The sequence below is a fragment of the Malus sylvestris genome, chromosome 11 (genome assembly GCF_916048215.2).
Source record: "Malus sylvestris chromosome 11, drMalSylv7.2, whole genome shotgun sequence".
NCBI classification, from domain to species: domain Eukaryota; kingdom Viridiplantae; phylum Streptophyta; class Magnoliopsida; order Rosales; family Rosaceae; genus Malus; species Malus sylvestris.
Window position 1 is genome coordinate 38136610 of NC_062270.1, and position 11172 is coordinate 38147781.

The window sequence follows — 11172 nt, forward strand, 5'->3', positions numbered from 1 at the left end:
GTAGAACTTAGATCATTAGAAATAATTGAACAGCTAAAATTAGAAGTTCAAAAAATTCAATTAGTACAAAAAGAGTTAAGTGAACAAGTAGATAAGTTACATAATAAAATAGATAAATTATTAGTTTAATGACAGATTCTAGAACTAGCAGAAAATATATTCAAGCTTTGAAAGAAATTAGTAAGTTAGATAAAGAACCAGTAGGATTAACTTATTTTTCAACACAAGTATCCAGTAGTAATATTCTCATTAGGCAAAATAATTTGATTATCCAATTAGTTTTAAGTTTAGCTGAAAAATTAGATCAAGTTGAAGAACAACTAGCAGAAATAAACCAAGTTTTACATAACGTATCTTCATCACTTCCACCATCCTTGCTAGATAAATTAGAAAATTTAACTTTGAGTGCAAATAATAATAGAAGACCTAAGCTAAATCCTTTTGATAATAGAAAATGGAACTCTTTAGGAAAAAAGGAAAAGAAGTAGTTAGAGCGAAAGATATTTATCCAAATGAAGAAGAAGCACAAGAATTTATTCAAAGAGGTTTTGAGAGAACACAGAAAAATAAATATAACTTTTATCAATTAGCTTTATTTGAAAACAGAAGTAGAATTGTAAGCAGCATCAGTCAACATGAAGTTAGCTGTATTGATAATGAAGTCACACTTAATCTAATTAGTAAAGAAGCAGTTACTCATTTGAGAAAATCACATTTTAGTCAAATTCATTTAGGAACAATATTAATTGGAATAGCAGGATTAACCAGAGCACAAGTAGGTACAAAAGTTTTAGTATACATATATGATGATAGATGGGATAATCACCAACAAGCAGAAATAGCAACAACTGAAGTAGACTTAAGTTCAAACTTAGCAGTCATAGGTTGTATTCCAAATTATGTTATGACGATTAATGAATTTAGTAAATATATTAAAGTGAGCATAAGAACAAAAAATTATAATATGAAAGGAGAGTATAAAAATTTGTGTATTAACTTAATATATATAGGTAAATTGTATGATAGATATAATCATAAGTTTAATTTAGAGTTTCAAAATTTAGTTCAAACATTTGGCAGTAAACATGTAAATATGATAGAAGCAAAACCCGTAGATAATAGTTTTTTAGAAGGAACTCAGTGGACATTGCCTAATTTACAAATAGCACCAAATAGACAACCAGATAAAGTACAAATATATGAAACTAGTACAGGTCAAGCAACAATTAGGTTTAGTAATTATAAGCAACTAGAAAAAATAGAAAAGGATGAGAGTGAAATTGAAAATGAGAGTATACATATGGCTTTTGATAATTTAGGTATTAATTTAGTTGAACAAAATTTTGATCATATTGTAGATAAACTTATAGAAGATATTGATCATTTAGATGAAGAACAATATTTGGAAAAATATAAGACATATGATTTAGGATTACATAAAAATTCAGACGAAAAAATGAAAATTTTAATCTTAGAAATAGGAGTATAACACATTTTAGGATCAAAAGAATATAATAATTTATTAAAATTGAAAGCAGAATGTAATCCAGCAGAAGAAAGTAGTACATCAGGAGTAGAAAATCCAAGACACGCAAGCAGAACTGATCAACAATTTTTGAGACCAACAAATGATCAATATAATGAAAAAGCAAAAGTAGACTATATGGAAGAAAGTATGATAAAACCTAGAAAAAACAGGATTCCATATTTGAGAGGGTTAGAACAAATTAATATAGCTGGTAATATATTAAATTTAGATAATGTAGATCCACAAGATTGGGCAAGAACGATTGAGAGATGGGGAAAAGGCTGCGTACATGCAGCATTAATGTTAGATTTTAGTAATTCACAAAATATGTTAGATTACTTTGAGCATACTTTGGATGATTTAGTTTTTTATTATTTCCAGTCATGGAAAGTTCAAAATCCAGAACAACATCAAGCAGCTAAAACACATTTTAATATTGATGGTTTTGTTACTTTGATTAAACAAGAGTTTTTAGATCATAATAGATTAGATGGCAGAAGTGAACAAGAACAAATAAGAGCAATAAGAAATTTAGAACAATTACAAATTTGCGATTTACAGTATATAGCTGAGTATACCACATATTTCTTTAAATATTTAGGAAGAACAGGTAGAATTAGTAATATTAATTTATTAGATATTTATATGACAAAAATAAAAGGACCAATAGGTGAAAAGATTTGGAATGAATGGCAAAAGCATCCGAAGAAAAATGATATTGCTATAGGACCTAGAATTCAACATGTATATGATATACTCAGACAAGAGTTTAGTCAAATAAAAGCTAAGAGACAAATTAGGAAACAATTCTACATGTGTTGTAAAAATATAGATTTACAACAACAATATGGTTACCATAAGAAAAAGCATAAGAAAATATACAAAAGGAAATATAAGTTGTATAAACCCTACAAACAACATAAGAATTTCAGCATAGGACATTCAAGAACATATAGGAAAAGAAAATATATTCCAAAACAATTTAGAAAAAGAAGTGGCAGACTTTGGATTAGAAAATATAAAGCACCAAAAGATAAGAGTAATTCTAATTGTTATTCATGTGGATAAGTTGGACATATTAGATCTAAATGTCCAAAATTAGGTAAACAGTCGAAAGAAAAAGTACATTTGATGGAGTTGTTAGAAGAAGATGAGGATATTCAGTCAATATACAGTTTAGATAATTTAAGTGATAATGAGAGCATTTATAGTATAGAGAGTGTTGATGCACAAAATCAGCGAAGACTTTGGTACAACAGAAAGTGTCAGGTTTTGTGACCTTCGCTTGGTTGCTTGGTTGCTTCAGTCACTAGTGAGGATAAGTACGTAAATGAATAGAGACAGAGAAGCAAACACAGGATGTACGTGGTTCACCCAGATTGGCTACGTCCACGGAGTAGAGGAGTTCTTATTAGTAGTGAAGGGCTTACACAAGTACAAAGGATCAAGCTCTCAATTTAGTGAGTTCTTGTGAATGATTTAACACAAAATGGCATTAGGCCATATTGTGGGGGAATGACCCCTATTTATAGAAAAACTTGTAGCTTTGTCACATTGACATGTGTCATGTTATGATTGGTTCTTGATGTTGACACGTGCTGCGCTCTGATTGGCTTCTAATCTTGACACGTGTCGAGTAGTGATTGGCCTCCTGGTCGGAGGGGAACTCTTCTGGGTCCTTGACAGTATAGCGTTGGCCGGTGCTCGGTAGTTTCGGGATTGGTCAAGTATGGTACAAACAGTGCTCCCCTAAGTTCCCGAGTGAGGGAAACTCCTCGGTTGGGGACTTGCAAGATCCAATCCCTTGAGTAATCACGAAACTTCTAAGTACCGAAGTGTGGTCTGATCTTCATATGCCCTTCTCTGGAAGTACTTTTCCTCCATCCGGGAATGGTGTATTTAGCTGATGTTGACGCACAAGGTAATGTATCAATTTCACTTGAAGCTTAGTTGTAGTTTCGGGCTTAGTCAAGTGTGATACAAACCCTATAGTAGGAGTCCCCCAAGTCGCCGAGCTAGGAGATCTGCCGAAAGAGGTGACAGACAAGGTAAGCAGTCAAACTTCCAAGTAAGCAACCCAGGATCAGAGGTTTGACTTCGGCTTCCGGTTGATTGTTCTCATTCTCCTTGTCTCTCATTCAACTGCCAGGATAAGGAGAAGCAAATGGATAAGAGATGATATGAGATACTTTTGCTTTTGAAGAAGTAACTTTCCACAGGCTTATTCTTGAACTGTGCTGGAGGGTTTTCTGGTGCCCTTCAGAGTATAAGGCCGACTCAAAAATTTGAGGGTCAAAACAAGTCCATCAAATCTAGAGTACGTTCGACCTTGATGATATGGGATACTTTTGCTGTTGACGGAATAATGAATGTGGTATGGAAAGGTGTCGTGCTGTAGTGATCTGTTTCAGCTCACCGTTGAACCTTCTGCTTCAATCTTTTGCATGGCAGAAGTGGTGTGCAACCTTTGCATTTAAATGGTCCTTCAGAACATTCCTTCATAGTGACTCATCCACGCTTGGCAGCTTCAGTGTAAAGAGCCAATATCTGATCAACTGTCATGAGGTATTTGCCGGTGGAATTCGTGACCTTGACAGCAGTTGAGGATGAGTACTCGAGAGCAATGCTAAGTAAGCAACCAGGCAAAGGCTCCAGGCAGTCAGTTCCAAATTGGAGGTTTGATTTCAGGTTCCGACTGACTGCTCTCTTTCTCCTTGTCCTGCAGGTGTGGACAAGGACAAAGACAAAGATAGGGAGAAAGCATGATATGGGATACTCTTGCTTTCGACCCTGATGATATGAGATACTCTTGTTCTTGGTGTGGCTTATTTGCTGAGGTATTATCGGGGGGAAATAAAGCTGAGTATTTCGAGAGGTTATGTTGAGGGTGCCTTTTCGAATGCGAGAAAGGGTTGAGCATTTTTGCAGGTTTGCCTGTCCGTTGAGGAGGGAGGTCAATGTATATAGGGATTTCCCAATAACAAGTAGTAATGCTATTCCTTTACCCTTCTTGGTCACAGCAATGTAGTGGGAGCTGCCAGCTTCACGTGTTTTAATTTTGTCAGAGCACTTTGAAAAAGTGGTATGTGGTATCTGGAAAGCTGATGTTACGTGTGAAGATTACAGACAAGCTTTATCTAAGGAAATCTGGCTCTCGAAGTTCTGAGAGTTGTGCCTCTTCGGTTTTCGAACAAGCAATCCCGTCGAGGATCTGACTCTCGAGATTCGGAAAGCGGTGCTACTCCGGTTTTTTAGAAAGTAATTATGTTGGGAGTCTTTTCTCGAATGTGAGTAAAGGTTGGACGTTCTTGCCAACCTGTCTTGCCGCAAAACCCGGAGGTCGACACACATAGGGACTTTCCAGTTGTCAAGCAGTGGTGCTGTTCCTTTACCCTTATGGGTAATAGTAGGGTAGCTGGAACTTCGAAATTCTCGTGCCTAAACTTTGTCAGAGATCTTTGACAAAGTTATATGTGGTACCCGAGGAGTTGATGGTGCATATGGAGAGCGGTGATTGAACAGTAAGATTCACGTGCTTTCTACTTCACCAGAAATCTTCGACAGATTGCCCGTAATTTCCGCAAAGCTGAGTGTGCATGTGACAGGTGCTGACGAGGCTGAAAAAGCAGGTGCTTCTTCGATTTCTGAGATCGGCCCTCGTGGTCTCTGAGCAGCCCAGCTTTTGAGAAAGCAAACGCCTCTTCGATTTCTGAGATCGGCCCTCGTGGTCTCTGAGCAGCCCAGCTTTTGAGAAAGCAAACGCCTCTTCGATTTCTGAGATCGGCCCTCGTGGTCTCTGAGCAGCCCAGCTTTTGAGAAAGCAAACGCCTCTTCGATTTCTGAAGCTCCGTCGAGTGCAGATTTTTATAGAGGCTGACATTAAGTTCCACAGCACACTTGAATCTCTACCAGTAGAAGCTCATTTCTTGCACTTCTAAGATCTTGATTTGTCTGACCTCTTCCTTCTTCAACACATTTGAAAATGTCTGGACCCTCCGACCGTCGTTTTGACTTGAACCTTGGAGAAGAGACAGCCACGCCTTCTCCAGACAACATATGGCGCCCATCCTTCATATCCCCTACTGGTCCTCTTACCGTTGGGGATTCTGTGATGAAGAATGATATGACCGCTGCAGTGGTGGCCAGGAACCTTCTCACTCCCAAAGATAATAGACTACTTTCCAAACGGTCTGATGAGTTGGCTGTTAAGGACTCTCTGGCTCTTAGTGTTCAGTGTGCAGGTTCTGTGTCTAATATGGCCCAACGCCTATTTGCTAGAACCCGCCAAGTTGAATCATTGGCTGCTGAAGTGATGAGTCTCAAACAGGAGATTAGAGGGCTCAAGCATGAGAATAAGCAGTTGCACCGGCTCGCCCATGACTATGCTACAAACATGAAGAGGAAGCTTGACCAGATGAAGGAATCTGATGGTAAGGTTTTACTTGATCATCAGCGGTTTGTGGGTTTGTTCCAAAGGCATTTATTGCCTTCGTCCTCTGGGGCTGTACCTGGTAATGAAGCTTCAAATGATGAACCTCCAATGCCTCCTCCTTCTGGGGTTTTGTCAAGTACTGAGGCTCCGGATAACCACCCTCCGGTGCTTTCTCTTTCTGGGGCTCTACCGACTGCTGAGACTTCCCCTAAGCAACCTTTGTGAAGGCTCCCTTTTGTTTGTTTATTTTGACTCATGTATATGTACATATTTGTGGCTTATCGAAAATATTAATAAATAAGCTTTGCTTCATTTCAACATATTGTGTTAAATACACCAAAGCCTTCTTCATAAAGTTCTTTGAATTTTTGCTTTTGTTGAAACCTGTATTGTTGAAGCTTTGTGAGTGAAGCATGTAGTTTGAGGTAGTGTTCCCTTAATTTCCCGAGTGAGGAAAACTTCTCGGTTGGAGACTTGAAAAATCCAAGTCACTGAGTAGTCACGAACTTTTGAGTACCAAGGCGTAGTAGCATATGGTGGGAGTCCCCCAAGTCTCTAGTCGAGGGAGTTGACGAATGAGGTGTCTTGCTAATAGTCCATGTCGTAAGTACCAAAACTTCATTCTTTTGTTTTCTAAGTGGTAGCCCCGGACTTTTTCTTCATAGATTTTGTTTATGAAGGTTGCTAGGCCCGAATAAGTGGAATTGCAGAAGGTGTAACCGTTGGTGCATTAACATCATAATGGAAGCATCACAATGATGGAAGCATCACAATGATGAAAGCATCATAATGATGAAAACACCATAATGATGAAACATCATAATGATGTTTCTTTGGTGGAATTGTTTTTCATTTCCCCTAACAACCGGAATTGTTTTTCAACATAACACCATCATCTGTAGGTCGAATCACAAAGTTGTCTTCATGAAAGTTGTTCGTTAATTCCTTAACTACAACATATCCAAATTGGAGAGCCATCGGAGCAGTACAACTCCAGAAATCCAGGTATGATGAGTGACTGTTTATCATTTGTCTGTCAACCCGTCAGATTTGTTGTGAGCTTTGAAACTCTATTTTCTCTTGCTCAGATCAGCATGCTTTCTTCATTGAAGTTGTTCCTCAGCTTGTGAACTACAACATATCCAAATTTGAGATCCCTCGGAGCTGTATAACTCAAGAAACTCAGGTATGATGAATGACTGGTTATTATTTTTCTGTCAACCCGTCAGATTTGTTGTGAGCTTCGAAACTCCATTTTCTCTTGTTCAGATCGGTATGCTTTCTTCATTGAAGTTGTTCCTCAGCTTGTGAACTACAACATATCCAAATTTGAGATCCCTCGGAGCTGTATAACTCAAGAAACTCAGGTATGATGAATGACTGGTTATTATTTTTCTGTCAACCCGTCAGATTTGTTGTGAGCTTCGAAACTCCATTTTCTCTTGTTCAGATCGGTATGCTTTCTTCATTGAAGTTGTTCCTCAGCTTGTGAACTACAACATATCCAAATTTGAGATCCCTCGGAGCTGTATAACTCAAGAAATTCAGGTATGATGAATGACTGGTTATTATTTGTCTGTCAACCCGTCAGATTTGTTGTGAGCTTCGAAACTCCATTTTCTCTTGTTCAGATCGGTATGCTTTCTTCATTGAAGTTGTTCCTCATCGACTCTTTCATAACATATCAACAATTCAGGATGAACTAACGGTTAAATATTTCCAGATCTTCGAAACATCACAACAGCTTCGAAATCTGCAAGAAGCCGACTATCATGTTTGGAGCTTCAACACTTTAATTTCCGTCGCTCAAACAGAAATGGTTCCTTCTTGAAAGTTGTTCATATGCTCAAGAACTATAGGGTGTCCAAAATTCAGCTCCATTGGAGAAGAGCAGAGGTTGCAGAAATTTGATAGATGAAAGGAGGCGGAAGAGGGAGAGAGAGAAAAAGTCTCCTGGGTTGGATTTCTATTTTGGGGCAGATTCCAATTTTTGTAGCACCTTCATTATTGATGAATTGCTTGTACTTTTGTCCATTATGAAATTTGGGACTTTGGCTTGTTGTTGGATCTATTATAATATGTTTGAGAACATATATAAGTGAATAAATAAGAAGGAAAATTTTGGGCCCTTGTGGGTGTAAAACAAAAAATGTTTATGTTTACCCAAGTGTTTTTGTACAAGTTCAAGGGCATCTTGGGTTTTGTGAACAAAATTTGTTTATTTGGAGCAAGGTTTTGTGTTGAAGCTTTGGTGTTGAAGCTTTGTGGGTGAAGCTTTGGAGGTGAAGCTTTTCGGGTGAAGCTTGTTGGGTGAAGCTTTTTAGGTGAAGCTTTGTGGGTGAAGCTTTTTAGGTGAAGCTTTTCGGGTGAAGCTTTTTGGGTGAAGCTTTTTAGGTGAAGCTTTTCGAGTGAAGCTTTTTGGGTGAAGCTTTTTAGGTGAAGCTTTGATGGTGAAGCTTTTTGGGTGAAGCTTTTTAAGTGAAGCTTTTTGGGTGAAGCTTTTTAGGTGAAGCTTTGATGGTGAAGCTTTTTGGGTGAAGCTTTTTAAGTGAAGCTTTTTGGGTGAAGCTTTTTAGGTGAAGCTTTGATGGTGAAGCTTTGGAGGTGAAGCTTTTCGGGTGAAGCTTTTTAGGTGAAGCTTTGGAGGTGAAGCTTTGGAGGTGAAGCTTTTCGGGTGAAGCTTTTTAGGTGAAGCTTTGGAGGTGAAGCTTTTCGGGTGAAGCTTTTTAGGTGAAGCTTTGGAGGTGAAGCTTTTCGGGTGAAGCTTTTTGGATGAAGCTGTTTTTTTTTTTTTTTTTTTTTTTTTTTTGGCGCTTGACACGGTCTTCATTTGCTTGTTTTGTAGTGACTGTGGAAGACGGATTGCTTTCTGATTGAGAAGGGTTCCGGCATCGCTTGCTATGAATGTAAAAGAGTGAGGGCTGAGTTGGCTAAATTACCTCTTTATTGAATTCATTGCCAAATGGCCTTCATTACATAGGATGCCAAACGGCTATAGCTCAACACTTGTACATCGTGAGTCTATTTGTAGTAGTACTTCAAGTGATCAGCGTTCCATGGATGGCCAAGGGTCTTGCCATCGGAGCTTCTAAGTGTGTAAGAGCCAGGGCGACTGATGCCAATGACTTCATACGGTCCATCCCAGTTTGGACTAAGTGTGCCTTCACTCGGGACTCTGTCGCAGAGTAATCTTTTCTTTAAGACCCAATCTCCTATTTTGAAAGAACGAGGCTTGACCCTAGAGTCATAATAGTTGGAGATGCGCTGCTTGTAGGCGACATTCCTCAAGTGAGCTTGGTTTCTGTGTTCCTCGACTAAATCCAAGTTGAGGGTGAGTTGTTTGTCATTTTCACTTTGAATGTAGTTCTGGACTCGGAATGTTGCTTGCTCGAGCTCAACAGGGACAACCGCCTCTGTGCCAAAGGCAAGTGAGAATGGAGTTTCTCCTGTTGAAGTCCGATATGAAGTGCGATATGACCAAAGAACTTGGGGTACAAATTCTGGCCAACAGCCTTTAGCTTTGTCCAAGCTGGTTTTCAAAGTGCGCTTGATTATTTTGTTGATGGCCTCAACTTGTCCATTAGACTGGGGATGAGCTGGAGAGGCAAAGCATAAGTTGATGTTGAACTTAGAGCAGAACAACCTGAACTTCTTGTTGTCGAACTGTCGCCCATTGTCAGTGACTATCGCATTGGGAATGCCGAATCTACAAAGGATGTTCTTCCACACGAAGTCTTCTATCTTTGCCTCAGTAATGGTTGCCAAGGGTTCTACTTCGGCCCACTTTGTGAAGTAGTCCACTGCAACGACTGCGTAACAGACTTTGCCCTTCCCTGCCGGCATTGGGCCGATCAAATCAAGTCCCCACTGGGCGAAGGGCCAAGGGCTGATCATAGGAGTAAGAGGCTCTGGAGGGGAATGAGGAATAGCCGCATATCGTTGACATTTGTCACATGAGCGGGATACTTTGATGGCATCCTGGTGGAGTGTTGGCCAGTAATATCCTTGGCGAAAAGTCTTGTGTGCTAGGGACCGAGATCCAGCATGATCTCCACAGACTCCCTCATGTATTTCCCGAAGGACGATTTCCGCCTCGGCAGGCGTAAGACACCTTAAGTATGGCAGGCTAAAACCTCGCTTATAGAGTTGATCATTGATGATCAGGTAGCGGGTAGACTTGTATCGAATTTGCTTAGCCTGGACTTTATCATTTGGGAGGGTGCCATGAGCAAGGAAATTATAGATCGGGGTGATCCAACTATCCCCCTGTTGTAAGTTGCATACTTCTGCGGCCATGGTGCTTGGTGTTGCCAACAGTTCGACATGAATTTTTCTTCCAATCTTGTCTTCCACAGCCGAGGCGAGGCGAGCCAGGGCGTCTGCATGACTGTTTGCCGCTCGAGGAACTTGGGTGATCTGGTAGTGGAAGTGCTTGAGCAAAAGTTGTGTTTGCGCAAGATATGCTGCCATGGAGCTGTCCTTAGCATCAAAGTTGTTGGTAACCTGGTTGACCACCAATTGGGAGTCACTGAAAATATCAATTTGTTTAACCCCGAGGTGTTTGGCCAAACGTAATCCTGCTAGAAGGGCTTCATACTCGGCCTCATTATTTGATGCCTTGAATTTGAAACGAAGAGCATACTCCATTGCTACTTTGTCGGGTGTAGTCAAGACTAGTCCCGCTCCACAGCCCTGTTGGTTGGATGAGCCATCAACATACAGACTCCATGCTGGGGTTGTTGGTTCTATCTTCTGAGCTTCCGGGGGTAATGAAGCCACTGCTTCAGGTGTAGAAGCAATGTCAACCGGATATGTGAAGTCGGCAATGAAGTCTGCCACTGCTTGGCCCTTCTCAGCTGGCTTTGGTTGGTAGGAGATGTCAAACTCACCCAACGCTATTGCCCATTTGATCATTCGCCCTGAAGTGTCAGGACTTTGGAGTATCTGTCGAAGAGGATAATTGGTAAGCACGATGATGGAGTGCGCTTGGAAGTAAGGGCGGAGTTTTCGAGCAGACATGACCAATGCCAGAGCCAATTTCTCAATGTTAGAGTACCGTGTCTCCGCATCTTGTAAGGCTTTGCTAGCGTAGTAGACAGGTCGCTCAATATTCCCATCCTTTCGAATGAGAACGGAACTTACGGCTGAAGCTGATACCGATAGGTAGATAATGAGAATGTCTCCTACCTCGGGCTTGGAGAGTAGAGGGGCT

General features: G+C 40.0%; 1 long non-coding RNA gene across 1 annotated transcript; it reads left to right on the forward strand.

Annotated features, from left to right (window-relative positions):
- The first annotated feature begins 7061 nt into the window (after window positions 1-7061).
- Window positions 7062-8088, forward strand: LOC126589556 (uncharacterized). Its single transcript, XR_007611858.1, has 4 exons — window positions 7062-7146; window positions 7230-7327; window positions 7411-7508; window positions 7684-8088. It is a non-coding gene; the product is annotated as an uncharacterized LOC126589556 (long non-coding RNA).
- The last annotated feature ends 3084 nt before the right edge of the window (window positions 8089-11172 follow it).